Here is a 13,899-nt window from a genome sequence, read left to right as displayed (position 1 = left end):
TTTTTTTGTGATAGTTTGTTTTAGAGACGATATTGATGGGGTGTTGCCTGTGCTCAGTACAAGGTTTGACGTACAGGAAGGGGCTATAGCAAAGGTGACTTTTGTCCTCCGGCTTCTACTCTCCCTTCCTAGAAACGAATTGTATATCCTTGCAGTGGTCATTTTTACATTTACAAACTTATACTAATGGGTTTTTCTTGTAAATATAGTATATAGCACATACTTCACTTCTTTACCTGGCTTTTTTCACGTATTTTATCTTGGACATCTTTTCCTGTCAGTATGAACAGTTTCCTTATTCTTTTGAAAGGTAATTCCATAGTGTAGATGTATCATAATGTATTTAACTAGTCTTTTACTTAATTTAGGTAACATTATGTGTTACAGTGTTGCAGTGGCTATCTTTATGTATGCTGTATCTTGATGTATGCTGTATCTACACGCTGATGTGTATGTAGATATATATGGAGAGCTGTCTGTCTCCTGTATATGGGAGGGGGGTAACTATCAAGGACTAAAATTACTGAATCTAGGGGTATTTACATTTTAAATTACAGTAGAGGTTATACCAAGAATTTGATTTTTGAGTTGTGTGAGTGAAGCAAGGCTGCATGGTGGAAATGACAAAGTAACCCATGAGACTCAAGCAGGAGTCTGTTTTCTGGTGTAAACCAGTTTTGTGGCCCAAGAAAGTCACTTTCTTCACTTCTTTCTTCATGGTGCTTTTTTCATCTGTTTGGAAGAGCAGAGACTCAGCTATTTCTGAAGTTTAATAATTTGTTGATTCTCTTTCAGTCTCCCTCCTTTTGGTACTTCCAGTAATTGGAGCTTGATGATTTTTTTTTTCCTTCCTTGTGTGAGTTTGAGTCTGAAGAACCCTGGGCTTTGGAAGCCTTGCTAACCACAGCTTTAGTTTGATTGTTTTAAAGCGCTGTGTCTCGGTTGTGCTTTATGTTAAAAGCAGAGCTTATATGGCTGATTATCTTTAAAAAAAATATGGTGAGTGGTAAGTAGGCATTTAGTGACCAAGAAACTCATATAGTCAGCTTTTTATTATTGATCAAGAATAGAGGCAATGGATTTTTAGACTTAGGGAAAAAGTTTTAGTTTTGTAATAGCTCTTAAAAAAAAGCAATAAGCATATGATAGACAGTTTTTAAGAAGCAGCAAATTTTTATTTATGATTTTGGAGCATACCAGCGTGGACTGCTTTTGATCATTCAAAGTTTTTATAACATGAAGAAGATACAATAGGGGGTTATTGGAAATTTTGAGGTATTTAGCTCATATAGCTTAATAAAATGGTTGGGTTTCCCGGCAGTAACCAAATTAGATGTATTTAAAAATTCAAACCCAAGTAAATAAAATTTAATATAAAATTCATGTGTTTTTTCCCCATGCTTCATTTTCTTCTTTAGAAATTGGCTCCCCCAGAATGAAGCAACATGCTTAGATTTTTCAATTCAAAGACAAAAATTTTGGGCTGCTAGTATAAATGTAATTTTCCTGGAAAAGATTTTGAGCTCTTGGTTACTCATTAAAAAAAAAAAAAAATTACTTAGTAAAGCTCTTTAAGTATACAAATTGATTCATTTAGCTGTAGAGTAGCAAAAAAAAAAAAAAAAAGGAAGCAACTTAAATGTTCTATAATAACCTACGTATATAACCTTTATATATATTATATATATATGTATGTATATATATGCACACACTTTTGTTCATAAAATGGAAAATTATATAGTCACCAAAAATATTATCTGAGATGAATTTTCAGGGACAGATCTCACCTTCAAAGTAACCTTCTGAAAAGAGGGTTTTGTTGGCTTTTCCATCTACTTAGATCCTTTCTTCTTTTCCGTATCTTTTTTTTTTTTTTTAAGATTTTATTTATTTGAGAGAGGGAGAGAGCACACTCACGAGTGGGGGGAGGGGCAGAGACAGAGGGAGGAGCAGACTCCCTGCTGAATGACCTGAGCCCAGCAGACGCTTAACCTGAGCCACACAGGTGCCCCTCTTCTTTTCTGTACCTTACGTATGCTACTATATATATATATATATATATATACACTACCCATATGTCTGGGGTAAATACCAAGAACAGAGACTGTGGTACTCTGAGTGTGTGTTTGTATCCAGTGCTTAGTATACTGCTTTATCCATAGTAGGCATGCAGCAGTTTTTGGAATGAACAGAATAGGCCACAAAGAGTATACAAAATGACATTAAGTAGAAAAAACAAGACACAAATACCATACAATTCCATACCCATAAATTATATACAATTCCATAAATGTAAGTAGACATAAAACATAGTACAATTCCAGACTTGTAGTTATATACATATGGACATAGGAAAGAAAAAAAAGACTGGTAGGAAATAAACGGGACTATTAACAGTTATCGTCTTTGAGCTGTGGGTCGTGCATAATTTTGAAGAGAAAATCTTTAAATACAAACGGGTGAAGTAAATATTGGAAGATTATGTCACCTCAGTAATGTATTTTACCCTTTCAGCATTAAAGGTGGTCACCTCACCTAAAATGATGTATTACAATACCATGGCCTTTTCTCCTCTTGAGTAAAATGTACTGTATCTCTGTAGTGTGACAGGTTTTATATCTGCTGTAGAATTAAATTATGATCTGAGAGTTGCACTTTTAAGAAACTGGTTTTAATTTTACATCAGTTGAAGTTAAAGGGTAGTGAAAGTATATTAGATCTGGTACAAGTGTCTAATTATAATTATTGACACATTTTCAAATGCTCTCTTAAGTATGATACATTGCCCATGATTTTGACAGCTGTGACTACATTAAACCTGCTGGAGCACTCTGCACAAAGGTTTGTTTAAACTTAGAATTGTCAGAAGGATTCTTTGAAGAGTAGATGAACACAGATTTAGAGGTCAAATGGTGTTTTATTTCCCACTGTGCCTGGTGATTTTAGTCTGTTAAATGTTAATCAGAAGATTATCTGGATTTAGTTTTCATTTCAAGAAAGCTGGGAATTTAATTTTTTGGTATAGTAAAAAAAAAAATAGGTGATACTCATTTATCATTGATTCTCTGCCATGTTAGCTAAGCTTCTCCTTCCTTCTCTTGCTGAGGGTCTCCAGCCACGAAACTCCAAACCCACACCCTTGATTCTGCATAACAACCTTACTGTCAAAAGGTCTCCCTAGACCAAGTTCGCATATTACCTCCTGTGCGGCTACTCCTTCCTTTTATATAGATTTGTTGAGTAGCTACTGTGTGCCAGGCCCTGAGCATATAAAGACAGAAAGGCTGTTGGAGAGCTCAGCCTGGGAGAAGGAGAAAAATAGCCAAGCCACAGCAGAGCAAAGCACGAGAACGGAACTCTAAACATAAAGATGGGATGTGCAGTTTTGTTCGAGAGGCTGTCTCAGGTCATCTTTTCAGAGGAATGATATTCGTGAGTATCTTGAGGGGTGAGGAGGAAGGTAGCAGGTGGGAAAAGGGCCTTTGAAGCACGGAGGCTTCTAGGAACGACAGCATGCTTCAGAACCGAATGTGAGCAGTGCTCTGCTACTCAGGAATGTGGTGCTCGGTCCGGCAGCAACGGCACCATTTGGGTCACTAGCCTCACTGGCAATTTGTAGAGGGTCAGGGCCACCCAGTTCTGCTGAATTAGAATCAGTGTTGCAACAGTATCGCCAGGTGATTTGACTGCTTCTAGAGGTTTGAGAAACATGGGACTAGAACACCAGGAGGAGGTAAACGGTGGGAGAGCTGGGGAAGGAGAACGCCTGCTAAGGAGTCTGGACCTCTGTTTTCATACATGGGATTGATACTGAAGAAGTAACATTATCAGATTTATATTTTCCCCAAATATCTGGAAGTACCAGTGAGGCAGCATGTTACCAGCTGTTTCTTGAAACCGGAATCAAAAGGTACACCACAAAAGAAGTCCTCAAGTAAGTGAGAAATGCAGGACATTATACTCTTCTCCCAGACAGTGTGAGTTTTCATAGTACACTGAAAATTCAGAGAAGCTGGCGTGGAGGAACACCTTATCTGAATCACTTATCCTGGGATATTCCCAGGTATTCCTGGTCTTTCAAGTTACTCCTCACTGGAACCCTTTGTAGCTGCCCAGCTGTTAACACCCCAGGGACAGTGGAGAGCATTTTGCAGAACACATTTTGGGAGATGCTGACACTCATTTCCACACTTGAGACCTTGCCTCATCTTAGTAGGGTGACCAGCTGTCTGGGATTGCCTGGGACTGAGGGCCATTCTGGGTTGCTGGACTTTCAGTGCTAAAGTCGTGGACAGACAAGGTGAGTTGGGTACCCTTCTTATCTCTTTACTGTGCCTTTGACTAATTACCTCATTTTCTTTAGATGGGCTTAACCTTTGACCTTAAATACCTTTTTCAGGCTCATTCTAATGGAGTAATTCCCAAATTTGTTTGCACGTTGGAAGCACCCGGAGGGGTTTCCAAGCCCAAAACCCGTTCCCACCCCACAGGGTTGTGATTTAGTTGGTCTGGATGTACCCTGGCAATGGGATTTTTTATAGGCCCCCCCCATGAAGGGTGTGAAAGCTCGTTCCAAACACTATAACTATGAAAATGCAAGTACTGATGCAGCCTTAAGAATATATTTTCATTTCGTTAATTTCTGTTCTATAATAGAAACATTAATCATTATAAAGAAGAAGTTTAAGAACTTGATCTAGCATCATGTTGGGGGGTCAGGGGTAGCACGTGTTCCACACTTTGGGAAACACTTGTGTGGAGGCTGGGGGAGCAGCAGACTGGCCAAGCAGTGGTGACAAATGTGGCTGGAGAAAATGGTGAAGGTTTCAGAGCCGTTGAAGGGGTTGAGCTGATGAGATGTGGAAACTGATCTGATCTGTGTGGTTTGGTAGAGGGAGACTTGCAGGCTACAGGGGTTATAGATGGTGATCCCGTAACAGAATAGGGAGGAGTGGAGAATGCAGGAAGGTGAGGGGCTGAATTGACAAGTCCTGTTTGAGAGGCCTTGGGACAGCCAGGGGGAGGTGACCAATGGACTGCTTAGAAGAAAAGAGTTTGTAGTTAAAAAGGGCTGCGCTGGAAACAGTTGAGAGCCTCTCCAGGTCCAGAGGGCAGTGAAGTTCCTGCTGGGCAATCAACTTGCCTGGGGAGCGGAGTGCTCTGCCCCCGGGGCTCCTGATGAGTGTAGGGAGAAGGACCCTGACAGAGGAGTCTGGGAAGAGCCCAAGGAGTAGGAGTGATGCTAAGGAGAGTTGTCTTCCTTCCCTCACCCCAAGGAAGGTAGTCCTGTGAACCAGACAGATAAGAGCTCGAGAGGGCAGTTTGTTTTGGTAATTTAGGATGTCATTAGTCATGTTTGTATAAATTTAGCATGAGGGAGGAAACAAGATGATAGCAGGTCCGGAGGGAAGAGACTTGCTAGAGCTAGTTTGAACTGAAGAAAAAGCCTGGGATAGGATGGGACCCTAGGGAATAAATCTGGGTTTGCTTGGGAAGTAGTCATCCTCTGGTTACTCATGGAAGTTATTTCAACAAGGAACAAAGATTATAACGAATATTCAGATATTCACAGATAAATTTCCGGAGCTCTCTGGGGCTCCATAAAATTGCTTTGCTTTCAAATCATACCACTCACCTTTTCTCTCCTTCTCTTACTATTCCCTGGACACAGCAATGTCAGATTCTGAATTTATATGTTTATAAGTGTCATTAAACGCTTTTTTTAATGCTGACGATAAGGCGGGGTGTGATTCAGCATGCACCTTTGTTCTATGTAGTGCACATTTGTGGAGGGCTTTGCAGTTTGCTGAAGCAACACCCCATCTAATGTGAGCCGTTAAATACCCTTTGTACAGAAGGCAGGGAGCAGTGTTCTTCCATTTCCCAGAGAAAAAAGAACAAAAGCTCTGAGGTTTAATATATTGAGGAGGACTTGCCCATGATTAATGACTTAGTGATGGGTCCAGGATGGAATCCTGGTGTCCTGGCACAGTATTTCTTCCATCGTATTCAGGAATGGGTGGGGGTGGAGAGTGTCCCACCCCCCCTCAATTTTTCCCCCCAATTAGTTGGTAAGTTCTTTGAGGGCGGAGACGATGTGTTCACGGTTGTGTTGGCTCCTTCACTCATTGCTGTGAGGGGGCTTTAAGAGGTGGTAGCAGGCAGAGGAGGCCTGTTGGCCCAAGCTTCCCACTCACAAAGTGTCCCACCTTGGTCTTGACATTACTTTTGAATGACAGGGCCTCGGAACTGTAACAACAGGATTGAAAAGAAGGCATCGTGGGTCGCACAACTTTGAACTTGTGTCTCCTTACTGAACTATGTAATTATCTTGAGACCAGCCCAATAATATCGCCTGGCATTCTTTGTAAATATTTAATACATACACAGTTGTTGTCACTCTGTTCTGACATTTCTTATTTTAATACCAGAAGTCATCTACAGTGGAAGAGGCCCAACCGTCTCTCGACTTCAGCAGGGCTCTCCGTTATATATGAGATACCCCGATGGGCTGCGTGTAGTGGTGTAAGGTCAGTCAGCCTCTGACAAAGCTCACAGTTCAGGAAAGCTGATCTTGTTTTGTAATCCCTACAGGGTGCATAGTGGGCACTAGTAAATACATGTTATTTTGAAAAAGGGAGGTGCTGTTTTGTATTACACATTCTCCATTTTATCACAATGGCCCATTATCAGTTTTTTTTTAAATGATTTTTTTCCCCCTGTGAGTCGTTAAAGATACGATGTTAGGATTTGGGGAAAGGGAATGATGAAAGAGAATGAAGAAGTGGAATCAGCAAGTTTTAGGACGAGAGACGAGAGGTTTTGAGTCAGCTGTGAAAAGTTGAGAGCAGGAAGGAGTCGCTTAGGGGGAACTGGAAGGATGTCAGGCACTTTTAAAGGAGCCCGTGGAGGGGAGGTGAGGATGAAACAGGAGTAATTCTAATCTGATGATGTCTTAGAGGAGAAAACTGAAGGTCTTTTTCAACCTTAATTATAGCCACGGGACAAAAGCACATTATAGCACTTTTTTTTTCTACTTCTACTAAGGAATGGTAGTGTATAATCTTTTTTATACAGTCCTAAGAAGCCATACTTTAGACTACATTAAAATATGTTATTTTTCAGAGTGCTACGGATTGAGGAAGAAGAATAAAATTTTGAGTCCCTTTTTTGTATTTACGTTAAAATTTCAAGCTACTGGTTCAGTATGAAGGGAGGAACTTTTTAGTCACTGAGGGAAATTTAGGCAGATGAGTTAATGTTTGGTCATCAGAAAATGTGCCATCAGGAGCCTGTTTCTCTTGAGAGGAGAAAAAGGCAAAATATGAGTCAGACCATAAAGTCATTTCCCTGCACTTAATTCAGCTCCCCTCCTGCTGAAGGACCGTTGACCCACAAGGCTAGTTCAGACTTGTATGGACTCTATCTTTGTAAAGCCTCTCCCCCAGGACCACCCACAGAGCACATTTGCTCTGACTCCTGACTCCTGACTCCTGTAGACCAAGTGGGCCCTTCTGATGAGTGAGGTGCACAGGAGCTATTCTTTTAGACACCGGGCTTCAATCAGTTTGCAACCTAAAGGTGCCATCTTCAAGTCTGAATGGGACAGAGTTTTCTTTTGTGAGGGGCCCATCCATTGTTCATTGGCTTTCACGAGACACGTGAAAAGGCAGTCAGCTCATTGGAGGGGTATGAAGTGTGTTTTGTGGATACACGCTTTCCTGTGCCTTTTGTGTCTGCCAGTTCTGTGGCCAAGCACCATCCTTCTTTCCCTCTGTCTTTGCTCTTGATCTTCCAGTGGTTTCTATCTTATGTTCCGTTTTGCTGGTGTTTGAGATACTGTCCAAAATGTTGTGGGAATTTCTGACTAGAAATATGTCTATGGAAGGTGGATGTGAATTGTTAGGAATTAAAAAAAAATGTTTCCATCGTCTTTCTTTTTTCAAACTTTTATGATCTATTTATGGTCTGTTTTGATTCATGCTTTTATCTGTTCACTTTTTTTTTTTTTAATTCAGTACAGGTGAGATGGTAGGCCTTGTGCTGGTAGCAAAGGTACTATTCCCAGCCTCAGGAGAATTCACAGCTTAGTAAGCGAGATACATGCATCCGCGGTTACAGTACAGATGGGCAGGAGCTTTCCATCACAGAAGTGTGCAGAAGGTGCAACAGCAGGTCCAGCGGAGGAACGCGTAACCCACCTTGGGTGGAAGGATGTAGGGAAGTTTCTGACCCAAGGAGCTATTAAGTGCACACATTATTTTTTTTTCTGATTTATTTTAATTTTTTAAAAAGATTTTATTTGAGGGAGAGAGAGAGAGCATGAGCAGTGGGGAGAGGGAGAAGCCGACTCCCCGCTGAGCAGGGAGCCTGACGTGGGGCTTGATCCCAGGATCTTGGGATCCTGACCCGAGCCGAAGGCAGATGCTTAACCGACAGAGCCACCTTAAGTACACATGTTAAAAATAAGTAAAAATTAGCCTGGCAGTGTAGGGCAGGGTATTCTAACATGGTGAACGTTCAGAGAAAAGGTAGAAGGCATAAGAAGAGCATGGTGCATGCTGGGAACCACAGGGAGTTTAGTTTATAGCTTATGGTATGCGTGGGGATTGATGTGGCATAAGGCTGGAGAGATGGGTGAAGGCTACGTATGAGGACTCCTTATTCTATGCTGAACAATTCAGATCTTACTCCCAAACTGTGTTAGCTATTAGGGAATTTTAGATAGGAAAAGGGTCTGGTTCGATTTGGATTTTGGAACATTCACTAGCAGCAGTTTTGAAGATAATCTTTAATAATTTTATTTGTTCATCTATGCAGTGGACTGAATTGTGTGTGTGTCCCCCAAATTCATATGTTGAAAGTCTAACCCTCCCCATGTGATAGTACAGATCTTTCTCAACTTAGAATAGGGTAACATTCTGATAAACTCATCGTAAGTTGAAAATACCCTAAATTGAAAAGTGTTCAATATACCTAACCTACTAAACGTCACAGCTTAGCCTAGCCTGCCTTAAAAGTGTGCATAACACTTAAATTAGCCTACGGCTGGGCAAAATCATCTAACACAAAGCCTGTTGTATAATACATTGTTGAATATCTTATGTAACTTATTGAATACGGTACTGAAAGTGAGACACAGGAGGGTTGTCTGGGTACAGAGTGGTGGTCAGGGCATCGGTTGTTTACCCTCCTGAGCGCGTGGCTGACTGGGAGCTGTGCTATCCAGCATCACGAGACAGTGTCTTTCTCCATATCACCAGCCTCGGAAAAGGTCAAAATTCAGAATTTGAAGTTTGGTTTCTATTGAACGTGTATCGCTTTTTACACTGTCGTAAAGTCAGAAACTGATCAAGTTGAGCCGTCATAAGTCGGAGACCATCTGTATTTGAAGATGGGGTCTCTGGAAGGTAAACAGATTTAGATGAGGTCATGAGGGTGAGGCCCTCAGGATAGCAGTTGGTGCCCTCATAAGGAGACACCAGAGAGGCTTGCCGTCTGCCCCGGGAGGACACAGTGAGAAGGCAGCTGTGGGTAATGTCCTGCTCAAGACCTCGGTTGGTTGGTACCTTGATCTTGGGCTTCCCAGGCCCTAAAACTGTGAGAAAATAAATTTCTGTTGTTTAAGCCCCCCAGCCTGTGGTATTTTGTTATGGCATTCTGAGTGGACTAACACAGTCTATTTTATGTATTTGGGTAATTAGGAAACTAGGCTTACTGGGAATTCATATCATTTAGAGGATCATGGTATGTATGGTGCCTATCGTGTGTGTTTGCATAGCTATGTAAAACAATGATTTTAAGTACTTTTGTTTGTACATGTGAAGATGTGTCTTAAACATGTTATCCAGCGCTTACTCTGTCCCAGATATTTTCAGGTTGAGTCTGGTCTCCTTTCCCAAGGTCTTGTTTTATATTTTCTGTCTGTCCTTTTACTCCAACCTCCTCTAGTTTATCCTCTTAGTTGGCTTTTGCCTTGGGCTTAGAAATAGGTTTATGTCTTCCCAATCATGAAACACACTTTTTTGAATCTTGTAACTTTCTTAAGCTGCTTCCTGCGGAAGCATTTCCGAAAAAACGAGTCTGCGTTCACGGCTGCTGCTGCCTCTTAAGCCCCTTGTCATTGTCTTTGAGACATAACATTCCTTCTTTCCCCTTACTCTTCTGAAGTTGCTCCCATTCATTAAATGTTTCTGAAGTGCCAGGTTCGGATCGGATGCCAGTGCCTCAGGGGTGTTCGTGGCTTCCTCAGTGGCCTCTTCGTTGTGGTAGAGCCGTGGTAGAGTCACAAGGGGGGGAGCGGATCTCATCCAACCACCCAGGCCCTGTAGTTGCCCTGCGTTGTACCCTGTGTGAGTTTCTGCCGTTAGTGGACTCAGTGTCGGCTGTGACCCCACTCTCCCTTTAGATGGTGTTGATTGTCAGGGATGGTTTGTTTTTGTCTGTAATAAGTGCAGCTCTGTTTATCCTTTGGTCGTAGTTTGTTTTTTTTTTTTCAGCTATGAGAAGTAGAGTATAATACTGTATTTACATGGTTAGAACGGTCCTTCACCCTGATATGCTTTTATCTGAGCATAATCTCTCTGGAGCTTCAGGTGGTCTTGCCCACCTTGTTGCTCGTGTCTGTTTGATTGAAAAGTCTTTAAAAATTGGTATTTAGAGTGGATTGCAATACATCTGACTGGATTTTCTCCCTTCTAATTTTTTTGACTTCCATGCTTGTAGTATGCAGTCAACTGCTGTACTGCAGAGAGCCACATAATCCTACTTAACTGAGGTGACTACCAACAGAGATCTCAAAATTTCCCCTGTTCTATCTGTCTCCTATCATAGGTGCTGCTGCTAGATCCTGTTTCCCTCGAATTCTGTGTGTCTGCTTGTGCTGCTTGCTTTTTATTCCCTTCACTAAATATAAGACCTTACCTTTATCATGATTAATTTTCAGTTTGTCAGTTCCTACTCATGGCAATGACCTCGAACGTTTTGGATTCCATTTCTTCCTAATGCACCCTTTGAATGCAGTAACTTACAGATACATCTGCTTATCTTTTTGTCCATTTTGACCACAGGTATTTCATAAGAGCCTTTGTCAGATGCCTTGCTAAAATCTAGAAGTGTGTGTTTCCTTGAACTCACGGTTTCAGAATCTTATTGAAAAAGGAAATTAGGTTAATCTTGTATGACCTGCTCTTAGTATTGGGGTCCCCAGGGATTATCACTTGCTAAGTGTTTAAAATCCATTCTCAAATTTTGCGTGGGACTTTGGTCTGTGTCTAAAGTCTGTTAACATTTCCCTCTTGTTTAAATTTTTTCAAAGCTTTTATTGATTATTTAATCCTTTCTGACTTGGTTCTTTACTGGCTTTTTTGTACCTTTTACCCCAAATTTTGGAATTTTCTGAGATGGATTGTTTCTCTCTCTTTTAATCTTCATTCATTCAAGATTCTTTTTTTTTTAAAGATTTTATTTTAATTCCTGTTAGTTAACATACAGTGTTACAGTAGTTTCAGGTGTATGATATAGTGATTCCACACTTCTGTACATTACCTCGTGCTCATTGAGACAAGTGCACTCCTTAATCCCCATCACCTATTTCACCCATCCCCCCACCCACCGCCCCTCTGGGAACTCTCAGTGTGTTTTCTACAGTTAAGAGTCTGTTTCTTGTTTTGCCTCTCTCTCTCTTTTTCCCTTTGCTCATTTGTTGTCTAAGAGTCTTACTACTTGCATTGTCCAATAAGGTGGTTACTAGCCACAGTTTACATAGAGAAGTTATTGGCCCTACAGGATCTCCTGACTTCATGCTGAAAGCCAGAGCAGGAAACACTGACACATGGAGTAGAAGGTTAAGGTTGACTATTCTGGGAATCAAAAGAAGAGCACCAAGGAGAGAAGGGGCCAAGATTTAACCAGTCAGACTTGCCTGTTGCTATTGCCAGGTTATCCATGTATGGTATATTTGTGGCCCTGCTGGTTGCTAACAGTGAGTCATTTTGCAAATAAATATTAATAAATTTTTGTGTAGAGTATTTTTTTTTAAGTAAAACCCTGTGGGTAGTGATAATAAGTTTTGGAAGCAAAATAAATCCTTAAATTGGTAATTTTGACATGTGATTCTGCATAGTGTTACTAACCTATTCAAATACTATGTATTTGTTGTCATTTCCCAGTGTTTGAGTGTTCTTATATGCTTCAGTTTTAGTAAATACTCCTAAACTTAACATTATTTATTAAACAATTTTTAAAAGGTATTCATAGTAGTAAAGAGTGAAGAATGTTGGAAATGTTTTAAAAATAATTTGTGATTTCAAGAATTCTGAGGAATCTCAGTTTCTTGTTCTCAGATCCCAAAGGTTGATGTCTGTTAGGGAATTTGGACTCAATAATCCATAGTTCTTGTTCCCAAAACTACCTGTTCCTGTTCTGTACTGTGTTAGGTTCAGAAAGTATGATTAAGTGTTTAGCAACTATTAAAGCAATTTGATGTTGCCATGACTGACATGTGATCAGTGGACCCAACTCATTGCACAGGATGTTTTTTATCAGTATTGATCCATTCCTGATGGTAAATTCAGTAGGATCGGCACTGGTCTCAATGAGAGAGAGTGATGGCTTGCTTGGACCAGGCTTGGAAGTAAGAGAAGAGGTTGATTGGAATCAGGATATGCTTTGAAGATAGAGCCAATGGGATTTGCTACTGGATTAGATATCAGAGTATTTTAGATTATCTTTCCCTCAAGTACTTCCTTTATAAAATGGGGACACTTATGAGATCTACACTCAGGATTGTTCTAACTACCTCAAGTGTTTCTCTGAGCTTGCTGGAAATCCCTTCTATATGCAGCGGCTAAGGTAATCTTTCTAATTATAGCTTCATATAATTTCCTTGATCTTTAACTGGTCAACTACTTACCATTTCATATAGAAGACATTTTAAGCTGCTTAGGTTGACTTTTAAGGTATGTGGCATCTTCCTTCAGACTCTTTCCCATGGTTATCTTCTACTGTGTCCTCTTATACTCTTGGCTGTACTATTCCAGTCTGTCTATTGCCGCACAATAAACCATCCCAAGAGTAGTGGCATAAAATTACAACCATTCTTTTATGATCATAGTGAATCAGGATTGGGAAAGCGCACAGCAAAGACAGCTTGCCTCTGTTTTACGGTGTCCGGGGCCTTAGTTGAGAATATTTGAAGGTTGGGGGCTGTAATCACCTCAAGTCTCATTCACTCACATGTCTGGTAGGTGATGCTGTCAGCTAAAACACCTACATGTGGTCTCTCCAAGCTTCCTCAGAGCATGGCGGCTGAGTTCCAAGGGCAGTTGTCACAAGGAAACAGGAAATGGAAGCCTCTAGTTTCTTGAGGCTTGTTCTTGGAAACTGTTACAGTGTCACTTCTACCATATTCTATTGGTCAAACTGTCACGTAACCCAGATTCGAGGGGAGGGGATATAGATCCTACACCTTGATGGGAAGAGAGCCAATGAATTTTAGGGCCACGTTTTCAATCAACAGCAGCCTACTTTTAGCCAGCTTCCTCTGTACTGTGTGTAATTCTGTCAGCTCCTCTCCCCCATCCCTTCCTCCCGCCTCCACTCTCTCTTCCCTCCCCAGTTCAAATGCCATTTCTTTTACCATGCAGCCTTTGCCATATCCCATTCTCTGGCTAAAATCAGTTTCTCTGTCCCTTAGTGCTTTATTATTATTTTTTCTTTATTGGTAGATTATAAACTCTTTGAAGGTAAGGACCATATCTTGTTTACCTTTGCATATCTTCTAGCAGATACGTTCCTTGAATTGAACATTCAGTATCAAACTGAGTCTCAGATTTGGGACCCAGATGGGCTGGGATTTGGCGGTGGTTAAGTTGAAAATTTTAATGAGAAAATTAAAAA

The 13,899-nt window shown here is 40.8% G+C and overlaps 1 protein-coding gene across 5 annotated transcripts in view; it reads left to right on the top strand.

Moving 5' to 3' along the window:
• ACVR1 (activin A receptor type 1) overlaps positions 1-13,899 on the top strand; it is a 128,835-nt gene that overhangs the window by 10,482 nt on the left and 104,454 nt on the right. Inside the window, exon 1 of one of the 5 annotated variants that reach the window (XM_026492755.4) lies at positions 1,876-13,899. This exon is cut by the window's right edge and continues 19,850 nt beyond it. The exons of the other annotated variants lie outside the window; for them this stretch is intronic. The gene's annotated coding sequence lies outside the window, so the exon portion shown is untranslated. Of the gene's footprint in view, positions 1-1,875 lie in introns of those variants that run through there. 5 annotated transcript variants of the gene reach the window in all.

Source organism: Ursus arctos, unplaced genomic scaffold (assembly GCF_023065955.2).
Source record: "Ursus arctos isolate Adak ecotype North America unplaced genomic scaffold, UrsArc2.0 scaffold_1, whole genome shotgun sequence".
Lineage (NCBI taxonomy): Eukaryota > Metazoa > Chordata > Mammalia > Carnivora > Ursidae > Ursus > Ursus arctos.
This window is presented reverse-complemented; position numbering and strand designations above follow the sequence as displayed.